At 40.2% G+C, this 27,415-nt stretch overlaps 1 long non-coding RNA gene across 1 annotated transcript; it reads left to right on the top strand.

The window, feature by feature from the left end:
- Positions 1–14,116: 14,116 nt before the first annotated feature.
- Positions 14,117–24,255, top strand: LOC102083075 (uncharacterized). The gene is made up of 4 exons (XR_266791.3): positions 14,117–14,151; positions 15,181–15,260; positions 23,932–23,999; positions 24,115–24,255. It is a non-coding gene; the product is annotated as an uncharacterized LOC102083075 (long non-coding RNA).
- Positions 24,256–27,415: the final 3,160 nt, after the last annotated feature.

The raw sequence follows: 27,415 nt of genomic DNA, 5'->3' as shown, positions 1-27,415 counted from the left end.
CTTATTTTCAAAAGTAATTAGTTAGTTACTTTTTTAAAATATGATACACAGCCTAAATAGGTAATAAAGCAATAGATCTTTCAGCCCAATTCTACTTTTTCTGCATAATCCATCATATAAAAGTCTCTTTTTAAAACTGGTTTTATTAGTTTTAATCTTTTAACTTTATGCATCAAGCAAAAATTAAATTATATGCAACATTCACTGACTGGAAGAAGTTTGTTTAAATTTAAACCTATTTTCTGCATATTCCAGCATATAAAATAAAATCGTTTTTTGTGTTTACATTCACTCTTTCAAATAGATGCAAGTAAAAATAAATAAAATCAAAGACTCAGTGGCACTAAGTCTTGATGCTCTTAAATCTATTTTCACCTGTTTAGCAGGAGTGGGGCGGGTGGAGGTTTGCCCTGGTGCAGGTGTGCCGCAGTGGTCATGTCAGTGGAAGGATCCGGGAGTTTCTCTCTGAATTTCACATTCCCATGGCAGCGTACTCGGTGCTTGCTCAGAAGTTTAGGGGTTTTTTTCACTGTGAAAAGAAGTTTTCTTCCCACGCTAATGTTTTTGTCACTTTTTACGGAATCCAACTCAAAGTAAGGTCAGTATAGGTCATTGTCATGAGACACTCTCGCAAACAAAATCACGGTTTAGTAACGCAGTAACGGAGCATGCATACGGGAAAGTAACAGTAATCTAATTACCTTTTTTGCAATAGTAATCCCTTACTTTACTCGTTACTTGAAAAAAGTAATCGGAATACAGTAGTGCGTTACTTGTAACGCATTATTGCCCATCTCTGGTACTGATCTTATACCAATACTGGCATTGGTATCGTACTGTTGATATTTGGGTCATTCCAACAACATTAGAGGCTTGTGTAGAGCCTCTATACACTGTTGCTGTGTGCAAAACTGCTGCAGCACGCGGTCACAGTTGTTCAAGGATGGGAAGTGAAAAGGCCAATTATCGATTGACTTTTTTATTAAAGCTACATGAGCTGCTGCTCAGCTGCGTGTGCTCCTGACAGAATAGATGCTGAAAGGCTGTCATAGTAAGCCAGACATGCTGCAGATCAGTCAGGAAAGAATTCTTAATAAAGGTTTCCCATTGCCCACAGATAAGGTAAATCAGTCAGGATGGGTTAGATCTATCCAACTGTGACCCTGCTTTTGACTCAGAACTGCTGTGAAATATAGTCTGATGTTCTGGATAAGGCAGCAGTTTCAACAAAGTCCTCTCACACTCACACAGAGCAACTTCTGCAAACTGCTTAAACACATAAACATACTCTGTGAAATGCAGAGATGTCACTGAGCGAATGAACAAATGTTTCTCACTTCCTGAAAGCTTGACCTTTTTAGAGAGCGTTCTGCTTTCTGTTTGCGGGACACCGACGATAGGTGTCTTAATCAAAACCGGGAGCATTTGGTCCGGGCTGCTTCTGACAGCTTCAGACAGTTTCTCATTACTGAGCTGGCATTTAGCATTTAGTCATTTTAACATTCAGTTCCACTCTCGTCTGCTGAGTCAGAGCACAGTCTGTGCCCTGCTACTCCAAAACACACCCAAACACACTCTACAGGGGACACTAACAAGGCTTGAAAACACTTAATGGAACGGTAAAAGCTGACTAATACACTGATTAAGGGTGATGAAAGGGGGCTACACACACATGTGAAGTCCGACTTACGAAGTGATGGAAGCTGTTTTTTTGTTGTTTTTTTGCTTGGTTTGTTCATTTTTTGGATCATTTGCCCAGCTAATTTGTTGTTTTGGCCGCTTGTGGATCTCCTGGGTTTTAATATTCACACACACACACACACTCACACACACACACAGTGATTTTTTTTCTTTTACTGCTGTGAAAAATTTCATTACATTCCTCCCATAAACCCCGCACTCACACTGCAAGCTACATGATCAACAAGTCACTGGAATAACTATTCATTTCCTGCAGAGCTGAGTAACCAAACTTGGCCGTTGGGCAGATGATAAACAAAGTTGTCAAAATCCAAACAAAAACTTATCCACAACGGAACTTCTCTGAATCAGCGTACCGTCGGCAGTCAATCAGTTCCTTACATTTCTTTGTACCCCCATCATTGTGGTTTTGTTTCACGAACAATGGTTTGTGCAAAATGGAGTAGAAACTGATTACGGCCATTCAAAGCCTCCCGGTCCTCTGCTGCTTTTGATTTGAAAGGCTACGGGAATAAAATGATGTTTGGAGAATGCCTGCATCAATCACTGAGGTCAACATTAAAGGACGACTGCAGCCTGATTGGAAATGTTTGCCCATTTCCTATTTTGTCCTTCAGCTTTGCATCATATGGACAGTTTTTTGTGCCTTGCTATGCGCCACATTTTACAGAGGCTCTCAAAGTAGTAATTTCTGAATTGTAAACTATCATGAGCTGTTACTTAATTCTGACTGCACACAGTAAATCACTTGTTTCAGGTGATTTTTCAGTGGCTTTGGTTTGTAGTTTGATAGCATACTTATTTTACATTAAACATGTGACAGAGTTCTCTTTGGCTTCTGTGGCGCTGACAAGTCCGACAAAGTGTAAGCAAGTGACACAGAGACACCCACTGAATGGTAACACATTCATACATATGTTAAAGCCTCATCAGATGTTCAAACAGTGAAAACGCGCCGATCGTTTTCTCAGGTAAAACACAAGCAGAGAGATAAATGGCACCTGTGCTCGGTGTTGGACATAACCAGGCTTCAATGCATAAGATGGCTTGATAAAAGCTAAAGCCCACTTAGTGATAATGGGTATCTCAGTGACTGGTTCGCAAATATCTGATTGTGACATTGCTGCACTTACTAATGCACAGCTCAGGGTATGAAGCAATAAGCTTGATGGATAAAATCTGCTCCTTCAGTAAATCTAAATCACACGTGAAAAGTTGGAACGCTGTGAAAAATTAAAGAAAACCAAAATGAAGTGGTTGCCAAATCAAGGAAAAGATATCACATGTTTAAACTACGACATTTTACTATTGCATGAAGACTTTTTAGTTTATTTAGTTTATGCTAAACTGAAACTGAAAAATATTAAATCACAGGTTTATTAAGTCAAATATTTCATCTTTTAAGGAAAATCTGCCAAATAACTTCAGTCAGTTTTCAGCTGACCACAGAACAATTTTTCACTTTGCCTCAGTCCATTTAAAATGAACTGTGTCCTAGTGACGACACAGTGGTGGTGTTTCTATAGTGTTCACACATGGCATGATAGCCTTTGCATGATAGAGCTTCAACCTGGATTTGTGGAGGGCATGGTGAGCTGAAGGGGCCGAAGTTCGCGGGCATCCGGTATTGATTTTTGGCTTTGTCCCTCACGCACAGAGATTTCTCCAGATTCTGTGACTCTTTGAATGATATTATGTACTGTAGATGATGAGATATCGAAAATCCTTTACAATTTTACATATTTTATGTAAAATTCTTTCACAAATTGTAAAAGCTGGTTTGGTTTTTTACTGATATGTGAATCTTTACCCATCTTTACTTCTTAGACTTAACTCTGTCTCTTTAAAATGCAATTTTTATAATGAGTCATGTTACTGACCTGTTCCCAGTTAACGTAATTACCCTGTAACAGTAACTTTGTCCACTTTGCAGTGATATAGTTATGATATAGTTCGTCAAATATGTGGGAGGAAAGAAATTTCACAATGTTATTGGCTTGTTGCAATGGTGGCATCCTATTACAATAACACACTGTTCAGTGAGCTTTTTAGGACCCAACCTTTCACAACAGTTTGTAAAGGCGGACTGCATGGCTAGGTGTTTGATTTTATACATCTGTAGCAATGGCACTGAAATTTTCTCTCTGAGAAATTGTATTTATTTTTATTTTTTAAGTTATCATCATACATGGGTTTTGAGTTGGTCTAAAATGCAGCCAGATTCGTACTCGTGCCATGGAGTTATTCTCAACTGGAGTCTTTAGTTTATCAGATCGATAAACTCTAAAGCTTAAAGCTGGAGCAGTGCGGTGTGAAAGTTCTGGCGATGGACTGAGAGATTTATAGGGTGTGTTAGCCTTTTGTTCCACAAACCTGAAACACTGTTGTATGTGTGATCTGGGGTTCACTGTTCAGCGCTGTCTTTTTTTATTTTTTATTTTTGTCATGGACAGTGGAGAGAAGACAGCAAACCAGAGGAGACAGAACAGGGAGAAGTCACTCTGTAAGTGGCCTCAGGGTAGATTTGAGCCAGGCCCTCTGCAAAAGCCATCTGTTTAACCCAGTGAGCTACATTGTTGCCTAACAGTAACCTTCATCAACCACAGCTACTTTGTGACTAACGAAAAGATTTTTATGCCATCATAACTTCTGAGTTTAATGGAGACAGATGAAACACTCTCTTGAAATGTAATCTTTTTAAGATTTATACCTATTAATCTCAATAAGTCCAACAGTGTTGTATCATCACTGTCCATTTATGAGCTAACTATTGACTTGTCACATTTAATGTGGCAATGCAGAGATTTATTGGTAATTGTGCAGTTACAGGCTGTAGAAAACACAAACATTAAATAAACAATAATCAAGTTTTTTCCAATAAATCACTGTCCTTTCTGATGTAATCATGTAAGGCCTGAAAACATCATACAACAACACAGTGATGAGATTTATATTCCAGAACACCCATAATAACATTGTTAGTATCCTGACTGTCAAATATGGATTTACTAAACATACAGCAGTCTAGCAAGTAGTTAATAACTGTTCTTACCCAGTTATAACTGTAGATGTTCATTTTCTGTAGGCACTCTTTTAGTGCTCAGAGTACTAAAAAGAAAAAAAAATCAATTCAAACATTTTCATTTCCCTTACAGTAGTCAGAAAAATAGATGTCCCTCCAAGACAAGGTCAAGAATAGACCCTGAACTGCAATCTGATAGCAGTCTTTTCACACAGCTATGCAAAATGCCACACTGATCTTTAACTCGCCTTTAAAATGCTTTCCCCCCCCCTCCTTTTTTTCTACCACTACCATCACACTGCAGCATCTTCTGTCTCCTGTGGCATGCCAGCGGAGATGAAAACATGTGCAAATATAGCCCGTCCAATACGCCACTACTGAGTTGTTTCTGCTCCCAAATCTCATAGTGACTCACTTCAGGAAGAGCAATCCTTGCCGCGCTGTGGTTGGTAACCCATGCCTCTCTCAGGTGCAATACTTTGTAAAAATCCCACAGCACCAAGGCTGTCTACTTACCAGGTAATGGGACTTTTAAATGACTACCACAAGCTACCTGTACAGCACACCCCTGCTGCTACACAACACATTATCAGGAGATTATCCCCTGGCATACTGCGAGTCCTTATCTTTGCGTTGCAGTTGGGATTATTTTTTTGCTTGGCTATTTGGAGGCACCAGTAGGGGACTCGGTGATGTAATGAATGCACAACCCCCATCAAATTAAAATGACTGGACACCTACTGGAACTCCATATTATCAAATTACTCTGCAGTGTGTGCAAGTCAGCTGCAATACCACATTTAAAATGATGTATTTATGAAGGTCAGATTAATTTCTTTGGTAACCACAGCACATAACTCGGAGAACCTGCACAGCACAAGCAGTGCTACATTTCTGAGCCAAGATTGCCTCTGCCATGGCAGCGCATCAGGCAGCACAGGTGACACGAGAGACTTCCAGTCAATTTCCACAGCAGCAACAGTTCCAATGCAGCCGAACACACATTGAATGAGCTTGATCCGAAATGACTGGTTGAACAGTTTGAAACCAATATGCATAACGCCACGCAGGAGAATTAGTATATTTATCAACCTCCGAGTGCACGTGTGCAGTCTTGTGTGTATTTCTGTGTGTACTGCGTAGAGGGTTTCTTGACTCCCAACAGATGTCATTATTTTCCACTTGCAAGCTCTCATCTCAGTGTGAGTGCCGAGGCATTTTTTATTATTCTGTCTGTGTTATTTTGTGCGCACATGCACACGCCGATGGGTGTGTGGCACGGGGAGGGGAGGCATGCATCCCTGTGTGTGTGTGCTCATGTGTGGGAGTCTGCCTCGTGAATTTTTGTCTCCGGAAAAGTTGAACTTTCTTGCGCTTTCAGGTTAGGAAAGGAAGTGAGGAAAATTCCCTGCAACAAAGGAGGCACGGTGCATCAAGTGTCACAGTGTCAGCGGAGTTGGTTTCAAGTTAGTGGCACAAATACAATCTTTCATCTCGTTCAGCGGGAAGCGTTTGAATTAACTCCGTATGTGGCATGACTGTCTATCAGGCTGCCAGGCACAAGGCTCATGTGTTGGAGAGCGGGAAGGGATTCGCCCTGGAGAGGAAGGAGATGACACGATCAATTACATCAGCATAGAGCTCACAGAAGGCGTTAAACTGTGAATACCGCACATGGATGAAGGCAGCCAAATGGCTCCGTGTTGCTATCAGCACCATGGACAGCGCTATCTGAGCAGCAATCCTAGTGCAACCAGCACCCTGACAACTGTGGCGCTATTTTATTTCTCAACATTCAGCATTTGGCTCATTTTTGAGCTATTAGTGTAAGTTGTATAATTAAAGGGATGTTTATGGAATGAATCTGGGGTATTTGCTGGTAAACCAGTGTCCACACTTGACCAAGGCCGGTGCCGAGTTGCTGTTCCTGCGAGTCAAATGATGTGAATCTGCAAGACGGAGGCAGCAGGAGGTTGACAGCAGTGAAACAGGTCAAAGGCCTTAACCTTAACTTCAAATTAAAAATAAAAAGTCAAACGGACACTTTATTATGATGGTTTCTGTTATACGCCATAATGGCAAAAGTATTTGCTCACAATTCACAAGGCTGGTGTCAGCCCACCCTTTGCAGCTATAGACAAGGTTTACAAGTGTGTTTATGGGAATTTTTGATTGTTCTTCCATTTGTGAGATAAGACACTGATGTTGGAGGAGTAGGCCTGGCTCACAGTCTCCACTGTAATTCATCCCAAAGGTGTTGAGGTCAGGACTCTGTGCAGGCCAGTCAGGTTCTTTAAAACAAAACACACTTATACATGCATAGTCATGTTGGAACGGGAAGGAGCCATCACCAACTGTTCCTATGAAGTTGGAAGTGTGCAATTGTGTGCAAAATGTTTGACGATCGTCAATTTACGTCTTTATTGATGTATATTGAGTAAAAGTCACCGTTAAGAGTACAGGGGAGGTCATCAAATGTCGTCTTCATGGGGAAAAGAGAAACATGCATATATACATACATGTACTCAGGATACTTTACACACTTATATGTTTCAAGATTCTGACACAAATGTAGGGCTTACCCAGACATTTTGCATTATTGTGACTTATTATTCCTAACAGCCTATCTGTCCGCTCTTACTGGAACAAGCATTTGTATTTCAGCCTGAATAACAGCATAGTTTATACCAGACCAATTAAATCAAATAAAACTCAGTGTCTCTCCAGTCGTTTCAGTTAATGCCAAATCAAATTGATTTGGTTCTCTGCTATTCACAGCCTATTTGTGGGTGGGCTGGCAAGGATCATGATCTCGGTCTATTAAAACACACAGCTGTCCACAGGAGTTTTGAACATATCACAAAGCATTTCACATTACCTGTCTTTGAATTTCCCGGGGGCACAGCGACTTATTTTTGTAGTGATTATGATGATCAAAATTTCACTCTCAATTAAAGTGGCGCTTGGCAGGTTGTGCATGCTTTTTATATATTTCTGCAAAATTATGACCTAAAACATCATCAAAATTCCACACAAGTCTTGAACAAGGGAAGCATGTGAACCTCTTTGATTAGCAGTTAATGTTAAGTTGAATTTAGTCTAGTGTTAAAGGGGAGATTGGACTCCACCAATCCACAGTCAGAGGGATGGCGTACAAATTTGGACCATTGTTACCCTCCCCAGGAGTCATTGGCCAAAGAAGATTGCCTCAAGAGAAAGGCGTTCAGTAGACTGAGAGGTAAAAAGGAAACCTGGGAAATGTCCAAATGACTAACTAAATGACTTTCTCACATTCACTGCTGTTCATGATTCCATCATCAGGAGAATAGTGAACAACAATGATGTGCAGGAACGCAAGAAGAAAGCCGATAGAGCCCCCCCCCCCAAAAAAGAAATGGTTTAAATGAGAAATGTTTTGTCGGGAGAAAATAAACCTCGGCACTTCAGGATCTTATCACTATCTTTGCTCACTTTTGGCCCTCTTTGTTAATGTTTAGTGTGAAAAACTGGTGATATTTTAAAAAATATTTATGGAGAAATGTAGACCATTCTGAAGGGTTCACCAACCTCCAAGCACAACTGTAGCGATTTAGACGCATATGTTCTGCCTTGAGTTTAGTGCCCCCTACTGGGCCTTGTAAATTGTTGTTAATGTGACATGCACTTTGACCCAGAACAGGAAGTCAGCCATGTTAGTTGGGGTAAGCAGGTTCACATGTGCTGAAGTGTTCCCGTAGTTATCCGCTGCATTCCTCTTTCTTGTTTATGCCTTCGAAAGCATCGTCTGTAAGTACTTGTTGACTTAAGAGTATAGAGCCATATTTTAGTAACATTTTGGTAGTTTTGTGTTCTAAAGCCTAACTCTGTGTATAATTATATTGCTAAGCTAATCTCATGTCATGTATACATAGGAGGACCTATTACATGGATATGTCTTTGTCTTTTGTTGCTAGCCTTGACTTGCTGTAGAGTAGATAAGGGAATTTGTAATATCAGTGTGTTAATCACCTTACTGTTGTACTCTTGCTTTTGTTTTAGTTTCACTCTGATTCAATGGTGTATGGCGGTGTAATGTAAAATAAAGCACCTGGAGCTTGGACGCTATATCCTGACTCCCGTATTCTTTTGAATGAAGTTTGGCTGGCTGCTGAATTGTGTACCTACGCACGCATGCACACACAGAAGGAGAGCAGTACAGCATAGTCACCAAAAATGGCAAAGTGTAATTATCAACCGTCTGTTGTATAAAGTAAATATTTCTTCCATAGGAATAAAGACACAGTTAGCTACATCTGAGGCTCTCTAGGTCCAAATTGGCATGCTAAATGTTAACGTTCATGACAGTGTAATTGGGGAACGACTGAACGAGTATGGCTTGTTTGAAAAGTTTGACAGGAGAAAGCCTCTTGTGTCTAAAAAGAACATGGCAGCATGGCTTAGAGTTACATCTGAACAAACCACAAGAGCAGTGTCCTTTGGATAGACCAAAGCACCGCGAGAGGAGAGGTGATGTACACTACAGTTTAAGTATTCTTAGTCCTGATGGGCCTACAGCAGTTGAAGGAGGGTGTACTTTTTTATTTTTGAGATTCTAGAAGCCAAATCAAGAGAACAGATGTACTGGTATTTTCTCTCATTTGTAACACTTTACAGTCAGTTAATTAAAAAATATATTTCAGTTGTACTGATGATGAAAATAAATGTTGGTTGCAGCTTTCCACGGCTACTGTGTTTAAAAGCTAACAGTACTTTCCCTCAGGGTCCATGGGTGTTAATTATGTGAACCAAAATGAAAGCAGATTGATAAAAAACAAAAACAAATAGTGACCCAAATAAAAACTAAAGCAAACTTTTTTTTTAACAAGGTCATCTTACAAGACAAAAAAAAAAGTCATGGAAGCCTTGTTGCGATTGCTTCAATTGGGCAAATTTATTAATAACAAAAGCGTCGTGCAGAAATGACGTGGAGGAAATCGCTAGACAGTTTGTCCACTTGGTCCAGTTGGTAATCTAGCTTTATAAGCTATTTATCTTTCCCTTAGTAAGTATTTTACTTCCAAAATGAAACATCTGAGCCAGGTAAAAGCCTCTTTATCTTCTCTTTCTTTACCAATCTGTCCCTCTCTGTTCTCTCCTCCTTTGTTGTGAAAGCTGTGACCAATCTGACCAACTCCCTGCAGCAACATGAGAGACGGACAGAAGGAGACAAAGAGAGACGACTGAGAGGGCAGGCGGATGAAGAGAGCAGAGTCGGTGGAGAGGAAGAAAAGGAAGTGATTCAAAAGAGAAAGACGGACGAGAGAGAGAGAGAGATGGATAATGAGGACAGACAGAGCTGAGTATTTCACCGCTGGAATATTTCACACTTCACATAATATTTCATTCCCACCGTCAGATTCCTGGGTTTGAGATTCTACCCAGGGCAGAGAGATTGACAGACTATTTTTCATCAGCCATGCTTTTCCTTCCCGGCTCCTGCAACTGTAAACCTCTCCCTAAATGACTGCCATAAATCCTCCACAAATCCACATATATTTCTGCCATATTTCCACTGACAGCTGATTATTTCTGCAGCGGCTAATGTGTGTGTTCACAACTATGGTGTATTAATCTGAAATCAATGGGTCCATTATTGCTTTGTGGGTGTGTGAGTTAATTCAGTTGATGCAAAGTAATAAAGAACAACCCATCATTTAGAAAGCAAAATAAATAGATAATAAATAGTTCAGGTCTGTGTCCTGACCTAAAAAAACGAATCACAAGTTGTTGTTGGTTTTTAAAAAAAAAGAAGTTTAATTGTATGTCTATTTTTAAAATACCAGGTGAGTTGAGTTGGAGTGTCCAAAGCAACAATCTGCTACATTTTTAAAGAGAAGGAACATTTTGGCCAGCTCAGTAACACCAAAAGGTCTGAAAGAAGAAGACAACTGAAGGGGATGATCGCAGAATTATTTCAGAATTGGTAGGAAAAAAAATACAACTTCACAACAACCAACCAAGTCAAGAACAGTCTCTGGAAGAATTTCACAGTGTAAATGGATAAAGGACAGCACAAACGCAAAGGCCTAACTTTTGGCGGGGTAGCTACCAAGGAACTGCCCAGTCAACATGCTGTGAGCCCTCGGCCCTTGACGACAGGTTGGCACACTGTGATGTATATTACTCGTACTTCCTGACTTTTTTCTTTGACATCTGTGGAAAAAAGGACAAGCAGAGCACCAGGATTTAGGATTTGAGTGGTGCTGTCAATGTCGTTGCTTTTCATGTCTTGGTTTGATTTTGTATTTTTGGTTATCTTCTTGGTCTAGATCAGGGGTCCTCAATCTCAGTCCACGAGGGCCGGTGTCCCTGCAGGTTTTAGATCTCACCCTGGGTTAACACACCTGAATCACATGATTAGCTCATTACCAGGCCTCTGGAGAACTTCAAGACATGTTGAGAAGGTAATTTATCCATTTAAATCAGCTGTGATGGATCAAGGACACATCTAAAACCTGCAGGGACACTGGCCCTCGTGGACTGAGATTGGGGACCCCTGGTCTAGATGATGATGATGATATGTCAGTGTGTCCAGCTTTGCTCCCCCTGTCTCGTTAGTCCAATTTCTCCCAGCTGTGTTTCCCTCCTGTTGCCCATTCCCTGATTACCACCCTGTGTATATTAGCCCTGTGTTTTCCTGTGCTCAGTGTTGCGTCGTACCATCAGATTATGCCTGTGTGTTTCAGTTCTCTGTGGTCAGTAGTCTTTGTTCAGTTCAGTTCAGTTCATGTTTTGTTTTCACCGGCAATAAAGCTGAGGGTTTTTGAGTCACAATTCGGTGTTCGAGTCCTGTATTTGGATCCTCATCTCCACCTGCCCGCACACAGAGCCCTGACACCAATGGGCTTATCTTGTTTGTTCTGGGCTTACAGATGCTGCACCTATCTTTGTTACTTTAGCAAAGCTGACTCTGTCTCGGATTTTTTGTGGGCAAGTTGAAATGTGTCAGTTTCCCTGAACTCTGACTGGAATTGTTATTTATAAGCTGGAATGATGCTATTGATATTATTGATTACTGCTAGGTGATATTATTTGTGAATGAGTGAGACAGAGAGATTATGACACATAGTGTGTTTGCTTGTGTACGGTGGTTAATGTCCAAAGATATTCTTCAATGGACATGTCAGTCACATGATCTCAACCCAACAGTTTTTTTCAGTCATAAATACAAAACTGAATGCAGAAAGACCCACAAGCAGCATATGAAGGTGGCTGCTTTAAAGCTTTTATATGATTGACCCTTATACAAACAAATTTAATAGGATTTTTTTTTTTCCACAAGAGTAATTTTGGAGCCATCTGGATTATTGAGAATATGCAAACCATGGCGAACCATGTCAATAATGCATTAGTATGGTCCAACAACAGCTCTCCCATGTTGCTGCTCACCATAATCTTTTTGGTATGGCTTTTTCATTTTATTTTGTTAATGTTACAAAAACTGCTTGTTCATGATTGGCTCATATTTGTTCCTAGAACCTTAATAATCCAAACCCATTTCAGTAAACTTGCTTAGCTATAGATATTCTGTGGACTACCACAGAGACCATTGTTAAATATACATTTTGAATCTTGGATTTTGAATCTTTACCTGACATGCAATTAATCCTGGAGTAAATTGTACAGTTAACTTGTTTACAGTATTTGGCAACGGTGGTGTCAGTACGCTAAATGAATAGCAAGTAGAACTTTAAATATCAAAAGCCAGAGCAGGATAGAGCAGCTACATTTGGCTTTCAAACTGACTGGAAACACTGCTGTGATCTGTCAGTCATGCATGGAGCCTGCAGCCAGCGGTCACACACGTTAATGTCATTAGTTAATGATGTGCTCCTTTGTCTCGGAAATTCAGCATGTAGGTGGTATTCTAGGTGGTAGTGATGTGTCGTTCGTGAACGAAACGGCTCTTAAGAGCCGGATCTTTGAAGTGAACGACGCGAGCCGGCTCCTTATTGGGAGCTGTGTTTTTTTTTGTTTGTTTGCCCCCCCCAATCTCTCACCCTCTCTCTATCTCTCTCACTTTTTTTCCGCTTCACTTCGCAAGCGAGCCTTGTGCTTTGCGCTGGAAAGAGGGGGGAGGGGCGGTAGTTACACTCGCAGTAGCACAGGAATAACATGAAATTAATAATAATATAAAATTATGCACACAAAGAATTACTAATGGAAAAAAGGGGTTTTATTTATATACGTATATACGGTGGCCCCTAGAGACAAAGCACGTACAAACTCCAAACAGCACATACAAATTCCAAAGCATGTACAAACTCCAAAACACATTTCTAGCGTTAACTGAACTTCCAAAACAGAGCTACCTAGATAACTTAAATAACACAATTGAAAGCATATGTGTATTGTTTGTGTATTTATACACAAGCACTCACATAGTTTCAAATAATTAAAAGAAATGTTCATTTACCTTTTACTACCACACACCAAATCCGGTCGTTGGTACTTCCTTGCTTGTGTAGCCACTAGGTCAGTGGTCCCCAACCTTTTTTGCGCCACGGACCGGTTTATGCCCGACAATATTTTCACGGACCGGCAATAAGGTGTCGCGGATAAATACAACAAAATAAAACTAGTGCCGGTACCGAAAAAAAGAAGATTTATTCATAACACACGTGAAAAGACCCAGGAAAACCGAGTTAACGATAAAAACGATAACAAAATAACGCTGAAAACCGATAAAAACCCTGAAAACCATATAAATAGTTGGGTTTTTGTATTATTGGATTTATTTATTAAATTTTATGTGGAGTGAATAAATAAAAGCATATTTACGGTGGCCCCTAGAGACAAAGCACGTACAAACTCCAAAACACGTACAAACTCCAAAACACGTAAAAACTCCATAGCACGTATAAACTCCGAAGCACATAAAAACTCCATAACACGTATAAACTCCATAGCATGTACAAACTCCGAAGCACGTAAAAACTTCAAAACACGTACAAACCCCAAAGCATGTACAAACTCCAAAACACGTACAAACTCCAAAACACATAAAAACTCCAAAACACGTATAAACTCCATAGCACGTATAAACTCCGAAGCACATAAAAACTCCAAAACACGTATAAACTCCATAGCACGTATAAACTCCGGAGCACGTAAAAACTTCAAAACACGTACAAACCCCGAAGCATGTACAAACTCCAGAACACGTACAAACCCCAAAGCATGTACAAACTCCAAAACACGTACAAACCCCGAAGCATGTACAAACTCCAAAACACGTACAAACCCCGAAGCATGTACAAACTCCAAAACACGTACAAAAGACAACAGAAGTGCTCCAGGATGCTAGGCGCAGTGTTGAGCTTTTGTTACCTAGTGGCTACACAAGCAAGGAAGTACCAATGACCGGATTTGGTGTGTGGTAGTAAAAGGTAAATGAACATTTTTTTTAAATTATTTGAAACTATGTGAGTGCTTGTGTATAAATACACAAACAATACACATATGCTTTCAATTGTGTTATTTAAGTTATCTAGGTAGCTCTGTTTTGGAAGTTCAGTTAACGCTAGAAATGTGTTTTGGAGTTTGTACATGCTTTGGAATTTGTATGTGCTTTTTGGAGGTTGTACGTGCTTTGTCTCTAGGGGCCACCGTATATATTTATATATAAACATAAAAATAAAAACCCTTTTTTCCATTAGCAATTCTTTTTGTGCATAATTTTATATTATTGTTAATAATAAATTAATTAAAGCAACAAAACAACCTGAAGATCCGGCTCTTTTTGGTGATCCGAGCCGAAAGAGCCGGTTCTCCAAAAAGAGCTGGAAATCCCATCACTAGGTGGGCCTGCTAGCATGAACTTTTTCTCTCGTCTGATGCTTCTCTATACCGGTGAAATGTATTAGTACTCCTAAAATGCTAGAGCCTGATGGGACAGCAAGAAAAGAAGAGAGACATACGTCTGCGTCCCACGAATTCACCTCAGGAATCATAAAAGGCAAAGTGAGACGATTATCATGATGAGCTGCCGCTCTCCTGTGACCTTTGACCTGTATTCTATTGTTGAGGTCACAGGATCCCCGGAGTCTTCATTATCACATATCGGAAGAGCAGACTGACTGTGTTAAATGGAATCTGGTTTTCTAAATGCAATGCTGCAGTTCATCCTTTTTACACCCAGCTCTCTAGTTATGTGCGGTTTTACTCACGGCTTTAATCCAGTGTTAAAAAAAATAAACGTGTTTTTTATGAAATGGTTGATATTTCTCTCGACACACAGCACTGTTTACTTCCAAACTATCTGTGAAATTTTTGTATAATTACTGCAAACAGATGACACCGTGGCGAAGATGATTGGTAACCTGATCCTCGCACCAGTGATGCTGTCACTGCTAATGTTTCTCTAAATTAACAGCACATTTCCCATAAACCAATAAACCTTAAATCTTTTTTAACAGGAAACCTCCCCTCAGCAAAAAATGTTGCTTCTTCGGGCAAATGTTTTCCCTTCTACTTTACTGAAGAGGATAAACAGCTAGTAAGTGGTTTTCCATCTGTCTTTCACTCCTTCTACCATCTGCCTTTGTGAGAAACTCTGAAGCAGTAGTTCTGCTTGTGCTGGCATCAGTCTCTCTTCTGCTTTGTGTCATAAAGCAAACCGGCACGTACGCTGCGAGCAAGATTTGACCCTGTGTTGCACAATGTGAAATGTAGCGTCCAGTAGGGACTGCCAATCTTATTGAACATGTTCTCATTTGTTTATGGTAAATGTGCCTGGTATTTAGCCAGAATCAGGCCAGTTGCAGCTGAGTGTTGGTGCACTCATCTGGGTTCTGGCATCGGAAGACAGGACGCAGGCCAGCTCTGGGCCATATATAGTTGCCAGAACATGCTAGAAACGGCTCCAGTTAGCATCACTCGGGCTGGTGTTACACCTGGAGCAGGACCAATGATCCTGGGATGTTTATGGCATGTAATTCATCTGCTGTGGGATTTAGGCTGCTGTTGGGACATTTGGGATATTTGGCTGTTTAGCTGCCCACACTAATTCAGTAAAAGGTTCATGTGAAGGTTAATTTTATCACTTGTGGGGGGCTGGTGCATCCTGGGCATGCTGCCAGTCTATCGCACACTCACATTCACACCTATGTCCAATTTAGAACCACCGATTATCCTAACATGCAGGTCTTCCCATGATGCACTCACCTTTTTATCTCTATGTGTTTACACAACACCCTGTTCACTTTGTATTTAATTGTTTGTTATTATTAATCTCTGGCTCTTTCCGCAGCGTGTCTTTTGTCCTGTCTTCCTCCCTTCTACCCCAGTCAGTCACGACAGATGACCGCCCCTCCTTGACCCTGGTTCTGCTGGAGGTTTCTTCTTGTTAAAAGAGAGTTTTTCCTTCCCACTGTTGCCAAGTGCTTGCTCAAAGAGCGTCGCCTGATTGTTGGGGTTTTCTATGTATTATTGTACCATCTTTACCTTATAGTATAAAGCATAGTGAGGCTACGGCTGTTGTGATTTGGACCAAGTCTTGCCTTCCAGCTATCTATTTAATATAATAAAACAGGAAAGAGCAGCTATGCTCTGTACTAAACTATAATACAAATATAAAATACAATTAATGATTTTAAATCATATTTATTTATCTAAATAATTAAAAATAATAAAATAATTGAAAAATATTTAGTAATCGTATATTTTTAAAAAGGAAGCTATATATTTTGTGTGCCAATTGACAATTCAGAGTTCCCAGACGTTTTGGAATCACTTTGCAGGATCCTAGCGAGCGTCCCACCCAGTGACTCCGGCAGTATCTGAAATTCTAGGCATAGTCGAGCGGCAGAAGGCTTCCACTTTGGCTCTTGTCTCTGCTTTTTGCTGATGATGTGCTTTCATCAGGTGATGGCCTCCAGCTCACACTGCAGCGGTCCGCAGCACAGTGTGAAATGGAAGGAATTAGAATTAGCATCCCCAAGTCTGAGGTCCTGGTTTTTAGGTTGTAAAGGGTGGAGTGGCCACTCAAGGCCAGAAATAGGTTGCTGCAGGGTGGAGGAGTTGTAAGTATCTCAGGTTCTTGGTCATGAGTGAGGTGAGAGGGAAATTGAGAGAGAGCTGGATCTGTAGTGATGCGGACTCTGTACTGATCACTTGTGGTGAAGAAGCATGAAAAAGCAGATGGTTTACTGGTCAGTTTGCGTCCTTACCTTCACCAAGCTCTGGGTGGTGACCAAAAAGAATGAGATTTTAAATACAAAAAGTGGAAATGAGAATCCTCCAAAGGGTGGCTGGACTGCCCCTTAGTGATGGGGTGAGGAGTTCAGTCATCTGGGGGGTCATTTGGTGCCTTAGCAATCAATTTCACAGCAACAAATAGAATATTTATTTCCCTTACCAGTCTCTCCAACAGATTGACAATTGGTTTTCATACCAATATCCCCTAATTTAAACCATGTATATAATGTGATGTGCTTCATGGTGCATAAGCAGACAGCAGCCTGATGCACAGCATAAGAGCAACACATTTTAAACCTCGACTCAGATTACTTTTTCAATTTCATTCTTATTTAACTACCAAAGTCGCACATCTTCCATTGCCAGGAAATCTACACTGTATAACAATTTGCAGGCTAGATAACTAATCAGCATAACAATCACAAGAGACTTAAATGAGAAAGACGCTTAAAGAGAAGGCGTAAATGATTTATTTGATGTGCGCACAGTATGGAATAACTGAAGAAATATGTGGAGTCTTCTGTGATTAAACTCGTGATGCCGTCATTTTAAGGGTGTAGTAATGCCATGAGCCATAGGAACGTTCCCCAGTGGAGTGTAGCTGGGAAAAATGATTGGCAGACTAACAGATGCTGAGGCAAAATGTGACTGGTTTAACTGGGGAGAAGAGGAAAAATCCAATGAGCTTCAAAATCTCAACTGCAGATATCATTTCAGACACATTATGTGCTGATTTGGCAGAAAAGAAGCGTTTCTCATCCCTCCATCGTTTCCTGGTCGTAATTAAAAATGTAATTTGGCTATTTTTGACTGCACAAAAGAGAATCACTGCCTAATTATGAATTAATTCTAAAACACTGTAGTGTTGTGATTCACTTAGTTTGTGTTTATACACGTTTGTACGTGCTTCTGAGTTTTTACGTATTTTGAATTTTTTACGTGCTTCGGAGTTTTTACGTGTTTTGGAGTTTTTACGTGTTTTGGAGTTTGTACGTGCTTTGCCTCTAGGGGCCACCGTAAATATACTTTTATTTATTCACTCTACATAAATTTAATAAATAAATCCAGTAATACAAAAACCAACTATTTACATTTCAACTTTTAACTATTTAAATTTTCAGCTTTTTCCTTTTAAGTTTAAAGTGAAACAATACAAAATACTGCAAACCACAGCCAATTAAATATAAATTAAAATATGAAAGCAAAAAGAAGATGCATATTCTCTGTCATATGGGCCTGCATGAATAAACTTAGTGAATCCTTTATTCAGAAAGTAATTTCTTTTCTTTAGACCAAATCCCCTGTACACATATACTGACTCAGAGGATGAGCAGCCTACAAAAAACCGGTTTATTTGTAATACCTAGTTTTATTTCTCTTGGAGATATATCTTTTATATATATATATATATATATATATATATATATATATATATATATATATATATATATATAAATGCACCATGGGGGGCTTGGGGTGAAACAGCATTTCGGTATGCTGTATACTGTGTATATTGTTTTATTGACAATAAAGTTCTTGAATCTTGAATCTGAAAGGTGACTTTTCTTGTGCTCACATAACACCTGGAAGTTTTAATAAAGATTTTGTTCAGCAAAAATAACTTCTTTTCAGAAAAGATAATGACTTTACATGAGAACAAAAAAACCAGGAAAGTTGGGGTGATTGAGACAAACACTGCATTTTGCACAAAGTGATGAATCACATTCATTTGAGGGCAGCTGATGCAGATACAAAGTCTGCATCACGCTATACTCAGACTGAAGCAGCTTACATCACAAGAATCACAACCATTAAGGAGACAAAATCAATGTGTTTTATTTTAGTTTTTTTTAACTGGTTTTCGCAGCAAGTCATACCTCTGGAAGTGCTTAGCAGCTTTGGTTAGGCATATTATGATTCTGCAGCAGCTAAATATTTTGGAGTTTTGCCATGTTGAAAAGTGAAAAAAAAAGTGCAGAAGACTGCTGAGGGGGTAGGTGGGGAGTTGGGGGTGAACAACAGGGGACTGCACTGCAACAATCAGTGTGTCTCTAGTCAAACCCTTGGCTTGGCTGGTTAGTATGGAGATTGGGTGCCCGAGGTTAAATGAGGAGATGTCTTTCCTTTCGAGAGAAAAACCAGGAGTCTGCTCTGACTTCCAACCATGTGAAATATTAACAAGGCTGGGGACTGTGCAGCAGCTGCACAGTCCTGGCCTATGCATAACGTCGAGACACAGAGACAGCATAAAAAGAGATTTTTTTTTTCTAAAGAGGAAGAAGATAAAAACAAAACAAAAGAAAGAGAAGGCAGCTGATATTTTGTGAAACTCCAAAGGCTGTTATTAGAGTGGGGAGAAGGAAAAAAAGGCCATAAATTCAAAGACAGGGATTCTCTGAATACTTGTTTGATGACTCTCACACATGGCTGAACAGAGCCATCTAACAGTCTCCTGTGCTGACTGAAGTGTTAAGCACGCAATCAATCAGTAATTAAAAACAGATTATAATTTCAAGTAACCTTCTGCGCCCTGCCGCATGAGTCAGTCTGAGCTCAGCACTTAAATTAACTCTAATATGATGCAACAATCCTGCAACTGAGGAACGCGAAGAGAAAGAGAAAAAGAATCAGAATGCCTTGTTAAAGCATGCTTTTTTTCCCCACCCCTATTTTTAATAACATTCCTAAACCCTGTGCTAGTTGTGTTAGTCTTAGCTTTTACTAAACCAGAGGCAGACAGTGACTCATTGATAGCGCAAAGGCTGCCCCTCGAGAAGTTACAATGCTGCTCATGTCAGCAAAATTGTGAGCTTTTTTTTGTCGCTGCAAGCAGAAAGCAGAATTCAGATTTACACTACAACATAATTACTTGCTTGAAAGAGGGAGACAGCGCGAGAGAGTGAAAGAAAAGATGGAGATAAAGCCAGCAGGAGAGAAAAGGGACACGAAACAATAACATGATTTCAAGTTCAACTTTGCCGCGTGTGTCAACGCGGTTTGTTTTTAATCGGTGCCTCTTTTTTGTTGCTGTTTCCTGCTGGCCGAGCTGCAACAAAAGCATCGAACCACTTAAATATCTAATTTAGCCCGTGAAGGAAGCCCAGACACCTTCGGGGAGCAGCCTTTGACTTGAGAGCATAAGTATTCTCTGGTACATGAGGAGACGAGGGGGGGTGTGGGTGGGTGGGGGGCAAATGAGGCTGGCTGATTGCTATTCTGAAACGTGGCGTTGTGCAGGGAGGAAGACAAGGCCAGCGCCGAGAGAAAATCTATACACTGACAAAAGGGGAAAGAAGTGAAGGATGTGTGTGTCTGTGTGTGTGTGTGCATGCGTGTGTGTGTGTGTGTGTGTGTGTGTGTGTGTGAGGGGAAGAAAGTACAAAGAGAGACATGGGTCACAATTACTGCAGAGATTCATTTTCTGCACCCCCCCAACTCGTCACACACTCACAGATATTGTCACCGAGCCATCCCATCTTTTCAAAGATGATTTAAAAAGAGATTACAAGAGAGGACCAGATTTCTCTACAGTCGCCCCGTTGCTATGGTGACACAAAATTGAGTCACTCCCTCCCTCTCCCTCTCTCTCTCCTTCTTATGGTCAAATCATCAAATCAGCACATAGGTGCAGTCCTGAGGCAGGCTAAATGCAGGGCACGTGCGTCTGCTTGTATTACTTGTGTTGTGGCGACTTAAATGCACTTAAAGTCTCAGCTTCATGGGACTCATTTTCCTTCTGGGCAAGTCTCTGTTAACAGATGGTTTAGTTTAAGGATGAAGAAGCACTTTAAGGTTGGGAATCCAACAAGTAGTGGTAATTGTTTAAGGTTAGTCTTCAGACAATTAAAGTTATGTAATTTGATGTCCTGAGACGTGATGGGGACGTGTGTGTGTGAGAGAGACAGAGAGAGAGACACTTCTGTTACCTTGGTGTCACCACTCTGCCTCCCTCTTGCTGTTGTTGTTGCTTTCATGCAGGGACAGCGAGAGAGCCTGAATGAGTCAGACTGGTTTCTCATGTTAGGGGCTTCCTCATTGCCATCTGAGAAGACCAGTGTTTCCACAATTCCTTGTTTTTTAAAGGACACTGACAAATTTAAATAAATACATACAAATAGAGTTTGTGTTTCAGTTTGACCTACCAACTGCGGAGGGAAGGCACTTGAAGGACCAATCCATGGGCTGCAGTGGAAATCATGAATTTTTTTAAAGAAATAAACACAAAGCCAAACTACTGGAAAATTGGTTGAAAACTCTGTAAGTTCTAATTTTACTTGTGGCAAAGAGAAACCCCAACAATCAAATGACTCTCTATGAGCAAGCACTTGGTGACAGTGGGAAGGAAAAACTGCCTTTTAACAGGAAATAGCCTCTGGTAGTCCCAGGCTCAGGCAGGGGCGGCCATCTGCTACAACTGAGTCAAGAAAAAGTATTCTGGTAACAACTATAAATATATTGCTATATAATTCTACTGAGTGGCAGAACTAAACACATCCTTTGGTTTTAATTCATATTTGCTAGTCAAGGGAGTCAGACCTCAGTCGCACAGGCCTAGAGAGTGGTTCCATCTGCCAACAGCCTGTCCCTCGGGAAAAACACATATTCCTCGACCAGCTGGGAGTGGTTGCTGGGTAAAATCAGGTACAAAAAGTGCGCTGCATCAAAAAATGTGGAAAGCACCCAGCATACCTCCACTCTTGCCATTAAGTTTGCCTCATTGGAGGACGCAGGAGAAGAGAGTCAGTTTGCTTGGCTTCTTTGGCTTTGGAGAGAAGCAGATCTGAGACTGAGACCGCTCTCTTGAAGGTCTGTAATGATCTTTTAATGGCTTCTGATGCAGGGAATTGTTCTGTAATTATTTTTGCTTGATCTCCGTGCAGCCTTCGATACCACTGACCATAAAAGAATACTTAATAGACTTAAGGTTTTGGCTGGTGTATGTGGCTCTGCCTAAGACTGATTTTCTTCTTATGTACCTGACAGGACCTTTTCTGTTAGAACAAACTAGTTCTAACATTTCCTCCCTAACCTGCAGGCTTCAGTTTTGGGTCTATTATTGTTTTCTTTCTACATGCCTCCTTTAGCTGGCATTATTCAATGTTCTAATGAAATTTCTTATCAGTTCTATGCCGATGACATTCAGCTGTATGTGTCTTTTTAGCCTAATCAGATGGATAGGTTGTCCACCCTAGTCCTCTGCTTAACTCAGGTTACTGATTGGCTGTCTAGAAATTAGCTTGTTTTAAACAGTAACAACACTGAAACCGTAATTACAGCTCCTCCTGAACTACATTCTCAGTCAGGTTCTTACTTCTTTTTGTCCAATGCTAAGCCCAACATTTGAAATCTTGATGTGATATTTGATTCTTGTCTGGGCTTCGACCCGCATGTAAAATCTTTGTCTTGTTCCTGTTTCTTTCATTCGAGGAACATTTCTGAATTGCGACAAATGGTCTCCTCACCTGAACTGGAAAAAATTGTTCATGCATTTGTCATCACGTTTAGATTATTGTTTACCAGGTTGGACTAATTGTCTCTGTTCACAGACTCAAAACTTGTGAGCTGTTCCCCATGAATGACTAAAGACTAAAGGGGACATAACCTTTCAGTCTGTGGCACCAAGGCGTTGTAACAGTCTACCACTACAAATACGTTTAGTTGACGTTTTGGATTAAAAATTGAAATATTATTTACTTTTTTAAAACCTGCCTTTTTTAATTAAATTTTTTAGGCACTTAACGTTCATGTTGATTTTAGCTTTTTGTACAGCACTTTGTGACTGGTTGTCTGTGAAAAGCTCTTATACATGAATTTTACTCACTTGCTTATCAGAGGTTTTGAAGTGTATTATTTTGTCATTAGTAGTTTGAAGAATACATCGTATTGGAGCACAAATGATGCGAGGACACTGCACACACCCCCTTTAGCCACACTCCTGTTAAACAGTAAATCAGATTTAAAGTAAATGAAAGGGAAAAACATTGTGGATCAACTAGTTTACATCTAAAACTTTATTTTTATCACACAGGAGTAACTACATTACAGCATTCCCACCAAAAATAGTTTAAAAATAAACTTTCTTTTTAACCAAGAGCTGCATGTGGAGATCAGTGCCACTTTCATGCCTGTATGCAACTTTAGAGCTAAAGTTAGGATAAGCATAAAGACTAAAATAGCAAGAAACAGCTAACACAGCTAAAGAAAATTGTGATTTTCACATTTCTGTTTGTGCATGCTGACTACTGACCTTTAAAGGCAACTTGTAAACAAAGTCTTTTACCTTTGGAAAAAACAGGGTAACTATTTCTAAAGCTGTGTGTACACAGAAGGTGTAGTGTGAACAGCAGCAGCAGCTCCAGTGTGTTTGTACACAGGAAGGATTGAGACACAGTATCGATCTGTGTGTCAGCCTCACATCTGGAGGAACACGCTGCAATATACAAAAACAAAAAACAGCTCAATCTTCAGTTTTTAGTGTTTAGCATTCATGTGCCTTTAATAATTTTTTCATTAAATGTACATTCCATGTCATGTCAGACATTTCTATCCCGAGGTGCTTTTTTCCTTTAAGTAAAACGACCCTTTGATAAACTGGCAACCTGTCCAGGGAGTAGCCTGGCCCTCATCCTAGTTATGTGCGGCTCCAGCTGAATTGTGGCTGGATGGATGGATGGATGTAGCTGCACCACGGGCCCCAGTCAGGACTAAACTGGAAATTTTAGTTATATAACTTCCCTACTTCCCCATTTTTATTCTGACATATGAGTCAGAAAATATGAAAAAGTTGAGATATGTCTGACATGCAGGGAAGTGTGGGTGATATTTTTTATTTAAACCCACCAGCAAAGCAGAAAATCAGCCACCTGTACAGGAGTCAGGAGTTACATTTTTCAAAAAAAACATTCTGTTTTAATTAGCATCTTTTGCATCATCTTTTCTGAACTGGTGTGTTTTTTTCATTTTCATTCAAGCTGCATTTAGGCTCCAACCCCGCCCCCTCCATCTGCAAATAAACAGATGGAAACTTCCGATGAACTCAGTAAGTGGAACACACCCGTGAATAGAAGTAAATCAGAATGAAACGCTGGAATGTCCCTTTAATAATTTTATGTCTGATAACATACCTGTAACCTGAGATGCTTTTTTTTTTAAAGAAAAATAACCCTGACCAGGCGATACCCCAGCCCTCATCATCGCATCAACATAACTCTGACAAGTGGAAGGGGATGGATGGATGGATGGATGGATTACAGTTTTTCATTGTTTTCATTACTGTAGATAACATTAAAATAAGTGCAAAGGAAAGTTGTGGTGTGTAAGTAACCAATACTGACTGTATGTGGGGAGATATCTACTTTATTTTTAGGTGATGAGACCATTAAAATCCTTAAAGGGGAATAAAAACTAACTAAAAAATAAATATATTATTATAATTATTTAATTAATAAAAAATGAAAAAGATACAAAAGATAAAACAAATACTTAAAGGGTTAAATACTGACTTCAGGTTGTTTCAGGCTTTAGAAGACATTATATACTTTAAATGGAAAGCAGAAGTAAATAAACTATTTGCCATTGATTTATTGCTGATCAGATATAAGCTTGCTGACATTTTAAACTTGAGTGGGCTATGCTGTTGTAACTGTACAATATTGATGCACAGAATGGTTTTAAGCAGGGTGTATTTTGTTCTTGCACATACTCAAAAATAAAATTCCAGCAAAAGTCCCACACCGTAAAAAACAAGATTAGACTGAACTACTTCCTGCAAACACCGAGGGCGTCCTCGGAAAGCAACGCAATCACTGATCCCTGCAGAAGAATCCTCAGCTAAATTTAGCCTTCACAGGATTCAGAGCAGAAAAACAATGGGATGTAGGAAGCAGAGGTGGAAGAGGAAGGTATAAACGGAGAATAAGGTGGGAGGAAGAGGAGTTGGAGAGAGAGGAAGAAGAGGAAGGAGGAAGCGAGAAGAGGTGGCATTTTTGACCTGTGACCTGTGGGAAAATGCAAAAATGTACTTTCTGTGAGCATGCATATTCATATTTGTCACCGTTTTCAAGGTTTTTATATTACAAAGACACAGCGCTCACACATAGCTTACATTGCAGTGGTTCTTATCGCAGATAAAAAGTTTAAATGTTAGATAACGTTTTAATTTTAGACATACCTCCAAACAATAACTTAAATAAAGCTGCTAGGTAATTTGTATGGATCCAACACAAAGCTGTTTATCTTACCTTTGAATCCACCCCAGGGATGACTTATGGAGGGGATATTAGGTTCAGATGAAGTTGAAAGAGTTGAGCATCAAAGTTGCATTTGACCCAAATACCTCAAATTAGAATGCTCAGAGGAAACTGCTGCAAAAATGTGTTCATCTCAACCGGATCGGAAAACAAGGTAAATCTGTTCAAAATGCAAGATGGTGCTTCCCGAACTCATCAAGGTGCTGATCTTAATAAAAAAAAAAAAAAAGTCTACTGCAAGCAAATTTCTCTGAACACTTTTTAAGTTAATGGTTCGGTTACGCTCTTGAATATTAATTCTTTATCACAAGACTGAGGTTGTTCACCGTGAACGACTGACTTTTCCTGAATTTCAGAGATATTATGGTTTCTGTTTTGGACTGTAACAACATCACATACCTGCATAGGTTATATGTTAATTATTATCAGCCTTCGCCCTCACATATCTCTTCTGTAAAGTTCAGTGAGTTGAACTGAAGCTCTTCCTGTGCAGCTGTGACTTGGGGTCAAGAGTGTTTCAAGTCACATGTCACTGCAGCGGTTCAGGGATCAAAGTGTCAGTGTCATCAATCTCAGCGTCTTAGCCGAGGTGTCTGCTCCCCGCTGGGATCGAGCGCCACTCTGAGCAGAAATTTACAGCCCTGTTGTTGTTACTGTGGCATTTCCGTAACTTTTTTCCATTTCTTTTTTTCCTTTTGCTGTGCCTTCTCCTCTGTGAGGTTCACTCTGGAGCTCGCGTGCATAACTTTGAATGGGCTGCTGCTGCTAAAGCTAAACTGGCTGTGCAGGGTTTGCCCACAATGAGATCTAAAAGGCTGCCAGCTGGTTTGAGTTCAATGGAAGCTGAAGGGGTGAAGCAGCCTTTTACAAACAAGTTCCAGTGTGAAGAAAATCATGAATTGCCCTTATGGGGCGCTCATTATATAACTGTTTTTCTAGCAACAGTGCCGGTACAGAGGCTTCATCTGCCAATCATTTGGCACTGGCACTATTCTTTTCTATTTTTTTATGTATTTAACAGGTTCTGTGCTTTACACTGGCACCACATCATTGGGAAATAGATTTCAGATGGCCAAAAACACTGGAGTCTGGTTGATTTTCAATATGCTGCACCATCCTGCCTTCATCAGAAATTAAAGTGTTTAGCATAATGGAGTGCAATAATTAAAGGTCAAAATCTTTACGTCACACATGAACGTTCGACACTGCAGGTGTGACTTTAACACGTCTCACAGTGCATGTGCCATCTTGTTCATCAATCCTAAAAAGAGTTCATCTGCACTTTAAAGTCACTGACCTATAGCATCAGCCTGATACACATGGTCCTGACTCTGTTCTGCGTGTGACTTTAGGGGATTTTATGTTTATCAGTGGATATAAAAGAAGAAAATATTCTCATTTCCCTACATTGGCATGCAAAACGCCATTTCATACACACATTTTTATGTATTTGTCTCCAGGACTGAGCACCTCAGCCAGAGTGCCAAAACCACTGCAGAGTATTTTCTTGAACATACTGTTACCAAGCTTGAGAAATAAAAATATGATTCTGGAGTAAGTTGCATGAAGTGGTAGAGACCGTCCCCAATGGGTGGTAATTGGAGCTTTAATAGACATGTAGGTAAAGGAACAGCTGTGATGAGGAGGTGTTGGGTAGGTACGGTGTCAGGGAGAGAAATGCAGAAGATGAAAAGGCTGGAAACGGCTGTGATGAACACATATGTCAAGAAGAGGGAAGAACATAGGTTGATGTTTAAGAGTGAAGGAAAGTACACACAGGGGGACTACTTCTTATGCAGAAGTTGCAATTGGAAAGAGACTGGAGACTGCAAGGTGGTGTCAGGAGATAATTTAGCTAATCAGCATCGGATGGAAGTGTTTAGGATGACCTTGGAAAGCGAGAAGAGGAAGCGAGTGACGGCAGAGACAAGGAAGCTGAGCTGAGCTGCCTCACAAAGAGATTTGTGACAGAAGGATCGGCGCAAGAGTGAAAGAGAAGGTTTACAAGATGGCAGTGAGACCTTCTATGATGTTTGGTTCGGTAGCATTGACAAAAAGACCTGGAGGTGGCAGAGTTGAAACTTTCATTAGAAATGAGCACATCAGAGGGACAGCTCAGGTTCAGCGGTTTGGAGACAAAGTTAGAGAGGCAAGGCTGAGATGGTTTGGTAATGTGCAGAGGAGGGGCGGTGGATATACTGGACAA

This window comes from Oreochromis niloticus, linkage group LG17 (genome assembly GCF_001858045.2).
Source record: "Oreochromis niloticus isolate F11D_XX linkage group LG17, O_niloticus_UMD_NMBU, whole genome shotgun sequence".
In the NCBI taxonomy this organism is placed as follows: Eukaryota; Metazoa; Chordata; class Actinopteri; order Cichliformes; family Cichlidae; genus Oreochromis; species Oreochromis niloticus.
The sequence above is the reverse complement of the archived record's forward strand: the minus strand, read 5'-3'. Positions and strand labels throughout refer to the sequence as shown.